Genomic DNA, 9559 nt, shown 5'->3' on the forward strand with positions numbered 1-9559 from the left:
ATACACTTATATCCCATATAAAGTACTAATAAGATCTCAGAATAACAATAGAAGAACCCCTACATAGTGTGGCATGGAAAGTTTTCTTATTCAGCATAATCAGCAAAACACTATTCATAAGGGTTACTAAAAGTTCAAAAATTTTGGGGTTATTACAATGGTCTTCACAAGATGATGTGAATCTTCTTATCTTCCTTGAAATCAAGAATTATAAAGTCAGCAGGGAAGAAGAGTTTATCCACCTTGACCAAGACATCCTCCACTATACCTCGTGAATAAGCGATGGAACGGTCAGCTAGTTGCAATAACATGTATGTTGGTTTCGGATCAGGCAGACCAAGCTTCTTGAAGATGGATAAGGGCATCAGATTGATGCTAGCTCCTAAATCACATAAACCCTTGTCGAACGACAAGTTTCCGATGGTGCAAGGAATACTGAAGCTTCCAGGATCTTTAAGCTTCAGAGGCAACTTCTGTTGTAGCACAGCACTGCATTCCTCCATTAGAGCAACGGTCTCTAAGTCATCGAGCTTCACTTTACGAGAGAGAATACCTTTCATAAACCTCGCATAGCTAGGCATCTGTTCAAGAGCTTCAGCAAAAGTTATGTTGATATGAAGTTTCTTGAACACCTTCAAAAACTTCTCAAACTGCTTATCCAGCTTTTTCTTCTACAGCCTCTTAGGAAAAGGAGGTGGAGGATAGATCTGTTTCTCCCCTTTATTACGCTCAGGAGGAGTGTGTTCCACAGTAGTCTTCCTTGGTTCCACCTCTGCTTCCTTCTGCACTTCTTCTTCAGCCACAACTTCAGATTCCGGAACTTGAGACTTTTCAGGCTCTTCGTCTTGCTGAATTTTGGGGCTTGCAACCTTTCCAGACCTTAAGGTGATGGCGTTCACCTGTTCTTCAACTTCCCCCTTGCCTGGATTGGCTTCTGTAACACTAGGAAGCATTCCTGGTGGTCGATTCAATAAGACATTAGCAATTTGTCCTATTTGGTTCTCCAGAGTCTTCATAGAAATAGCCTGGCTTTGGCATATAAGAGCCTGGTTTTTGCACATAAACCTCAACTCCTCCAATTCAGATTTTTCATTCGAAGATAGACCCGCATCATGATTTTGTTGTTGAAGTTGGAGTTGTTGTCTTGGTGCAAATCGTTGCTGAAAACCAGGAGGATTGAATTGTTTTGCTCCAAACTACTGGAACGGCTGTTGCATCGCATTCTGATTGTTGCTCCAGCTGAAGTTAAGATGATTCCAGTTGTCAGGATGATAAGTGGCAGGAACTGGCTGCTGTGATCTCTGAAAGTTGCTCACAAACTGAGTTGAGTCACTAGATATAGCTCATTGCTCCCTCACATGCGGACCTGCACACAGCTCACAAACACTGGTTATCTGCTTAACACCATAGTTAGCCAGAGAATCGATCTTCATAGACAATGCCTTTAGTTGAGCAGTGATAGCTGTAGCTATATCCACTTCAAGAACTCCTGCTACCTTGCTCTGTTGCAATCTCTGGGCTGGATACTGATATTCATTAGCAGCCATCAGTTCAATTAGATCATAAGCTTCCTCATAGTTTTTTGCCCATAATGCTCCACCTGCTGCTGCATCTAGCATGGGTCTGGACTGTGCTCCCAACCCATTTTAAAAATAATTGATGATCATCCAATCAGGTATTCCATGATGAGAAAACTTCCTAAGCATCTCCTTGTAGCACTCCCAAGCTTCATATAAAGATTCTCCTAATTGCTGCGCAAATTGAGTAAGAGCATTCCTGATTGCAGCTGTCTTCGCCATAGGGAAGAATTTAGTAAGAAACTTCTGAGCAAGATCTTCCCACATAGTAATCGAACCAACTGGTAGAGAGTGTAACCAGCTCTTAGCCTTGTCCCTCAGAGAGAATGGGAACAGTTTCAGCTTCACAGCATCTTCAGAAACACCGTTGAACTTGAAGGCGTCGCAAATCTCAATAAATCCCTAATGTGTATATTGGGATCTTCCGTTGGAGAACCCCCAAACTGGACTGAAGTCTGTACCCATTGAATTATACCAGGCTTGATCTCAAAGGTATTAGATGTGATAGCTGGCCGAATAATGCTAGATTGAATGTCATTGATCTTGGGTTGAGAAAAATCCATCAAGGCTTTCGTTCGTGCTGCTGGATCTCCCATTGTAATGAGTACCTGAAACACAAACAAATAAACCGTGAAAGTAAAAGAATCCGATTCAGTGAACTTTAACGACCACTGATGACAAGCACATTAACACTGAGTCCCCGGCAGCGGTGCCAAAAACTTGTTAGGGCGAAAACACGCCCTAATATTCATGCAAGTATACGCGTTCACAAGTAGTATAAGATATAAATCAGATTCGTTCCCACATAGACCGGTTTAGGTTAAGTTCAATTTATGCACCTATGCAACAATGTATGGTTATCACTCAATGCTAAGACAAATAGCAAATTGGGTTTTTATTAAACTAAGAGATTATACTAAATAACATTAACTAAGAGAATTGAGGTTAGAATTACTATATATGACAAACATGGGTTTCTAACTTCATTAAAATTCAATAGCCTTATTGTTCTTAACCTTAGCATGTGATGGTGATGACACTAATCAGATAACACGAAACTGATAAACGCCAACTTTCGTTGCACGAGTACCATTCTACCAGACATCCACAAAAGAGATAGAAGCTAAATAGGCACCAATTATATTGAGACCTTACATGTCTATAGAATTTGACAACATAACGGTTTAAGCATAAGTTATCCATAATGATTACATAGGGAAAGTAAAATGGTTAGAGTTACCTACGAATCATGCATACACATACATGAACCTATGCTAGCATGGCAAGTTCTAAACCTCTATATTCACTGTTGCTTTTTTTAATAGAGATTAACACGCTATCTTATATGTTAGCTATGCACATAAGATGAATAAGCACAACCAATACTAGGATATCAATCAATCACCACACATCAAGATATCAAAACAAATTAATTATTGAAATCCATAAGTAAATCCGCTAGAATCCCATGATAAAGATTAGCCCATAATTAAATGCATCGTCACCATGGGTTCCAATGAAAGCATGGTATAAACAAGGTCTTAATAAACTGAATAATAATTAAAGTATGAATAAATGAGATCTAGGTTCAACAAGAATGAAAATGAGCATCCAAAGTTACAACTAATTCAAAGAATCACAAGTTAAAAACAAGATCTTCTTTTTCGGAGTTGTTCTGTGCTTCTAGGTCTTCTCCTTGGTATCCCAATCTTCCTGGATGATGAAAACCCTTTTTTTTAAGTATATATACGCCCCTAGTGGACCTGGACCCTTAAAATCGTCAAATTCCACTTAAAAAAGGCTTTTTCAGCGAAATCAGCGACAGCCGCGCCTTGGGCGGCCACTCAGCTCTCCGGGCGGGCGCTCAGCTCCTGGGCGGCCGCTCAGCTCTCCTGGGCGGGCGCTCAGCTCCTGTCTGGAAAAATTTCTGATAAATCTTGTTTTGGCCATAACTTGAGTTCTACTCGTCAGAATTAGGCGATTCAACTGCCCACGCGAATCTATTGAGATTCTCTACAACTTGACAATGGCCTTGGCTTCCAAATCTGATCACTTTTTATCATATTTTCTTTAAAAGCTCTTTTCTTTATATAACTGATACCTGAAATGCAATAACACAAAAACACATCAAAATACCAACAACTTTAGTCCAAAACACCAATTTAAGCTTGTAATAAAGCATTCCAAGTGGATATAAAATCCACTTATCACTCAAACTTCTGGAAGCTCTAAGAGGTAATGAAATCATAGAAGAACTTCAAGTGCTAGTAAATCTTAAGGACCTCATTAGAATTGAGCCAGGCTATGAGGATTTCATGTAATGAATATATTTATCAAACTCATATAATCATTCAAGGTATAAAAGTTGTACTTGAGGGAGATTATTGTGCAAGAAATTCCTGCACTAATACAAGACTAAGTCAAATTGACAACCCTAAGAATTAGTTGTATGATAATCTTAATTTGTATTTTGTACCGTATTACTTGAGTCCGAAAAAATGTTAAAGATTAGACTGAAGTATTTGTCTGTAAACAGTCTCAAGCCTAAAAATAAACTCAGGAAGAAGATCAAGAAGATCATGCCTCGGATAAATTGTGAAGAAGCTTGGAGTTGAATAAATCTATTTTGGAAAAAATATTCTAAGCAATATATCTACAAGTCACAGATCAAGTCATATAGAGAAGTCATTCGAGAACTCCAGAATGACTTATCGAGAAGTCCAAAATAGCTTATAGCGAAGTCTCAGAGATATCGACAATCCAAATGAAGACATGAAGATTGGAGATATCGACAAGTAAAATTATCATTAGACATCTCAGAGATATCGATTAGTCAAAATATATATAGAGATCTCTGAGATATCGACAAGTCATTTATGCATTAGAGAACTCAGAGATATCGATAAGTCAAAATGAAGATGTGAAGATTGGAGATATGGACAAGTCAAATTCTAATTAGAGATCTCAGAGATATCGACAAGTCAAAATGCTTATAGAGATCTCAGAGATATCGACAAGTCATTCCTACATGCAGAAGTTTGGAGACCTCAACAAGCCAAAGTTCACTTATAGAGACCTCAGAGACCTTGACAAGTCAAACACTTATAGAGAACTAAGAGATCTCGATAAGCCATTATACCTATCGAGATGTCAGTTCTCTATAGATCAAACTGGGGATCTCGATATGAAGCTCAAGTACATAATGCAGATAAGTTAAATATTCAATATTATTAATCAACAAATGATCTAATCACTTAGATTGAAAATTCTACAAAAGTAGCTTGAAGAGTACAAGATTAAAGGCCAAGATTACTGACAAAGGAAAGTCACAGTTTCACAGGATTTGCAAAGATACAGTAAGCTGGAAATGGAAAGCTTTAGAGATAACTTAAAGTAGAGTTTATTACATCTTATTGCATGTTGTGTAAACCTGTGTTTACTAATCTATAAAGTAAACATCAGTCCTTTGTTTTTAATTGTATCAAACAGATCTAGAATTTCTTGCAACTCTCTTAAGGAAGAAGCTGAGTTCTTTACTTACAAAGAACCCAGGATTTGTAGCAAAACACTAGCTTGATTTTAATGCAAAACTAAATGAGTTTTAATATTGTGTGCACTGTTTATTTTCAGTTAACATAATATTGCTACATTTTTTATCTGCTCTATTCACCAACTAACAAACATTCAAAAAGCCTTAAAAATATCCAAAACACCTTAACCCCCTGTGTTGTATTCATTACCTAAGACAAACCCCGGGTAAAGTCGGGGCAAACAAGGACTATTTAATAATAATGTTAAAAAACAGGACCTTGATAAAAAAATTTAGAATTACAAAACCTGTTAGGTCCAAAAGAGACATATAGAGGGGGTGAATGTATGTTCTTCATTTTTCAACAAATAATGCAACAAAATATGAAACTATGAAAATGAAATAAACAAACAAAGAGATTCACGAAATTATTCTTATATTAAGAAACTAAACCGTAATGGGTTGCTTACACCTTTGAAAAAATATTCAAAGTTACAAATAGATAAAGTTAATACAAACTATAAGCTATCAAATCTATGTCTTGTATCTATCAATCTAAAAACTCATAGCTTTTATCAAATGATTAATCAATAAAATCAAGAAGCTATAAATGATGAGTGTATCTAATATGTAAGGATTTACATGGTGAGTAAACAAGTGGGCATGACCTCTCCTTATGAAATTAAGCTTTTCAAAATGCTGAATATATTTTAAAGGAGCTTCGCTATATTCAAGAATGGAGACATACAAAATCAATATGCATCTAATTGTTTATATAGGTTGGTAGGTATTCAGGAGAGAGAAGGACATGTGGCATCTTAATATCCATTTATTTTAAATTCACACCTTGTAATTTTAAGCCAACTTGCATCCGTGAGACTTGTTTCTTCCTTACTTACGCATACAAAGTAATTCTCCCTTGGATTATTTTGTTAGTGGCGACTAGGATGAGGAACAAGGAGTTTGCCTTAGAATTTTCTGAGTGTCCATGTAGGTGGCGACTCCTTGGAACTAAATTAACAGCTAGCTGGCGACTACTACACTCCATGGGAGTTACTTGCACATAGAACTACTCCCTTATTTCTTTGCATCTCTAAGTTGCGACCAAGTACCTATTAACAGGCTAAGTAACAAGCCGAATCTCCTTGGAAGGGACTAGGTGGCGACTCCAAGGAAGTAAAGCAAGTTACTTGCGATTCCTAGAACCCTTTAATACCTTACTTGTGACCACTATAGCTAGGAAGGCTTAGTTGTGAGTGGTGCAACCTAGGATGTGGGCCATATAAGCACATGGGTGCATTTTTCTCTCTCTATATCATTCTTACTAGCGACTCCAAGCACTAGTATAGCTAAGAGGATCATTTTGCCTTAGAAAATAACCATGCAAAACTAATTAAATCTTTACTGCGACCAGGGTGTAAAACATGCACTCATGAACTTCTTTTTGCTCTAGTTTATTCCCAGATGCTCATACTGAGTCAAAAACAGTTCCTGTACTGAGATATTAACTGTATTTCCAGGATTTTCATCTGATAATCAATATGCTGGCCAGGGTGACTCCTACTACAAGGTAGCAATCACTTTGACTTAGTTTTCATACAACATTGCATTCCCTGAGTTGTCCTATCTTCAAGTCTTCTCTCTTGAGTCTTCGTATAAACCATAAAACCTGTATATCCAGATATGAATCCTCACTTAACAATCTTCCTAGTGATAGTACTTAGTTTCCTTTCACGAATCACTGGCACCTAGTGCAATGGTCTGGTTTACAGGTGCCTAGTTCCGCTCTTAGGCCTTCGTATTATATCTTCTCAAATCATTGTCAAGTCTTTTACCAGATACAAACAACTTCACTTAGAATCCTTGAGGTCTTCATACTGATCCTGATAACTGCTTAGAATGACTTCAACCTTATTCCTCCGTTGCCTGAACATGTTAATGAACTTCATATGGATCCCTGTTGACGTTTTCTTCACTATAGCTACCAAAATCATCATGTATATGCTCAGTAGACAATTTATACTGATTCTAGTGAAATATAGATTATTTCAAAGTCCTTTTTTTCTATATTGAATTATCCAAACCATCATTATTGAGTTATACATACAGCTTCCATCTTGCTTAAGAAAACCTGTACAAACCAAGGAATAATGGGGGAGAAGGAGGAAAAATATAAAAAATATAACCTTGGAACGCCACTTCCTCTGGGTGTTAGTGGCAGAAACCATGAGAAGTGGTGTTATGTGCCATATTTGGAAGTTTTTGAAAGTTTGTGCCATAAAAATGAATTAAATGCACAAACGTGTCATAATGAGACGGAGCCACGGTATACTACCTATAGTTAAAATAATATTATAAAAGACAATTTGAAACTCTAATTTTTTTAATCAAAAAAACATAGTCTTTCAAAGTGATAAAAATACAATAATAACATATAAAATTTAACACGATAGTATTCATAATTTTGAAGAATAGTAATATCAGTATTGATAATACAATATTTCCCAGCTTTGATTAATCTTAAAAAATAGTAGAAAATAAATACAAAAGTGCGTACTCGGTCATGATAAATTATAATTATACACATACACACATATCCATCAAAACTAACAATACTATTATATATAAATTAAATGCATCAATAACACAAATACATTGTTGAATGAGTAAATAATATCCAAAAGAATTTAACTTACAATTATATGTTCCGAAAGATTCAAAAGTAGAGTAGATGGATAAGCTAGGTGCAACACTGAAAATATACATGTTAACTAATCGATTACAATAAATTGGATCGGATTTTGCAGTTTTTTCTTCGGCAGTACCTCGACGTGACATGAGCGTGAAGGGGGTTCAAGAATCCGTTTTATTTTTTATAAGGGCTAAAATCACTTATTTTGGCTTTTTTACTCCATATTATAGGGTGGATATCGAAATATATGAAAGATCTCCCTCTAAGCCGTACATACGACTTTCATCGAATACGGCTTTTCACAGAATTCTATATGTATCTATGAAATACAGTATGATCAATACTAGCAAAAACATCACTTAGTAAATAGTATATTAGCCATTGCACTGTGTTAGGTCCCAATATGTTTGTAGAAGGGGGGTTGAATACAAACTATACCGTTTAATCAAATTTAATACGGAATAAAAAAGTGAAACAAAATTCAAGTTAAATAAAACTATTATTAAACTTGAAAGGTGTTACAACAACGGTATCGTTTACAAGGGATTAATCTCAAATAAATTATCACAAATCTAGAATAAATTTGACATAAACTTTTTCTATTTTTGCAATAAAAAGATCAAATGCTAAAAGCAATTTGAGATTAAGTTCTAGGGATTATGATCCGTTAGATAGTTACACAAGAAAAAGAGAATGATTTCTAGTGGTTTGGATTTAACTTTAATTGCTAGAAATTAATGTTCTTGAAGTTGCAGTTGAGAGATGAAATATATAGTGCGGGTGCTGCTTTCTATGTTCTTGAGTTGGTTTAAAATCTTAAATGTCTTCTGCTGCTTCTGTCTTTTATAATTCAATCAACAGAATCCACTTGAACTAGCATGACTATCTGAGAATTGGCATGACTTTCGGCGAGATAATCTTTTGAACTAGCAATACAATCGGTATGACAATTGCTTGAACTAGCATGACAATCGGTGAGACAATTGTTTGAACTGGCAAGACTATCCCATAGCTAGTAGAACTTTCAGTATGATAATCAATTTGAATTAGTATGACTTTCGGTATGACAATCTGATTGTCATACCAGTTCAATTGATTGTCATGCTGAATTAATATTGAGAATAAATTTAAATCAATTCTGAAAATTCATAATATTAATTCAGAATTAATTAATCAATAAATTCAATTAATAAATAAATAAATTAATCTTTACAGATATAATTTATTTTCTTAATTAAACTATATGACTTAATTAATTAATAGAGAATTAATACTACTCTTCAACAACAACCATTCTTCTGAAAATCACTGTCAATAATGAATCAATTCCACCACTTCAATGTTGACACTCGATGTACTGTCTGGTTCATGAGTGACTAACTTTCGTGACGTTTCTTCATGTCTTGACTTTGATAAGTTGATTTTCTTCAGATTACATCCCTGTTATTATCTGATACCCTGACAAGATCTCTGTCACTTGATTAAATCCACAATCTTGATTTATATCACTGAGGCTTGATCAATTTCTTGAACTTCTTCCAGTGAAGTAATTCCTAAAGTCTGTAGATGAACATTGTTTCTGAATCCTTTGACAAATGTTACTTTGTGAGATCTCTTTGACGGTAGATCTACTATTTACTTGTTACATTCTTATTTGAGTTGAGTTAAATCCTCGAATAAACAAATAGGCTATAACATATGCCTTTCAATCTCCCCCTATTTGTTTGTTAGACAATAACAATAAATACCTAGAGGATAACT

The 9559-nt window shown here is 35.5% G+C and overlaps 1 non-coding gene across 1 annotated transcript; it reads left to right on the plus strand.

Annotated features, from left to right (window-relative positions):
* Positions 1-1677: 1677 nt before the first annotated feature.
* Positions 1678-1784, plus strand: LOC141662250 (small nucleolar RNA R71). The gene has a single exon (XR_012550373.1). It is a non-coding gene; the product is annotated as a small nucleolar RNA R71 (small nucleolar RNA).
* The last annotated feature ends 7775 nt before the right edge of the window (positions 1785-9559 follow it).

This window comes from Apium graveolens, chromosome 5, assembly GCF_009905375.1.
Source record: "Apium graveolens cultivar Ventura chromosome 5, ASM990537v1, whole genome shotgun sequence".
NCBI classification, from domain to species: domain Eukaryota; kingdom Viridiplantae; phylum Streptophyta; class Magnoliopsida; order Apiales; family Apiaceae; genus Apium; species Apium graveolens.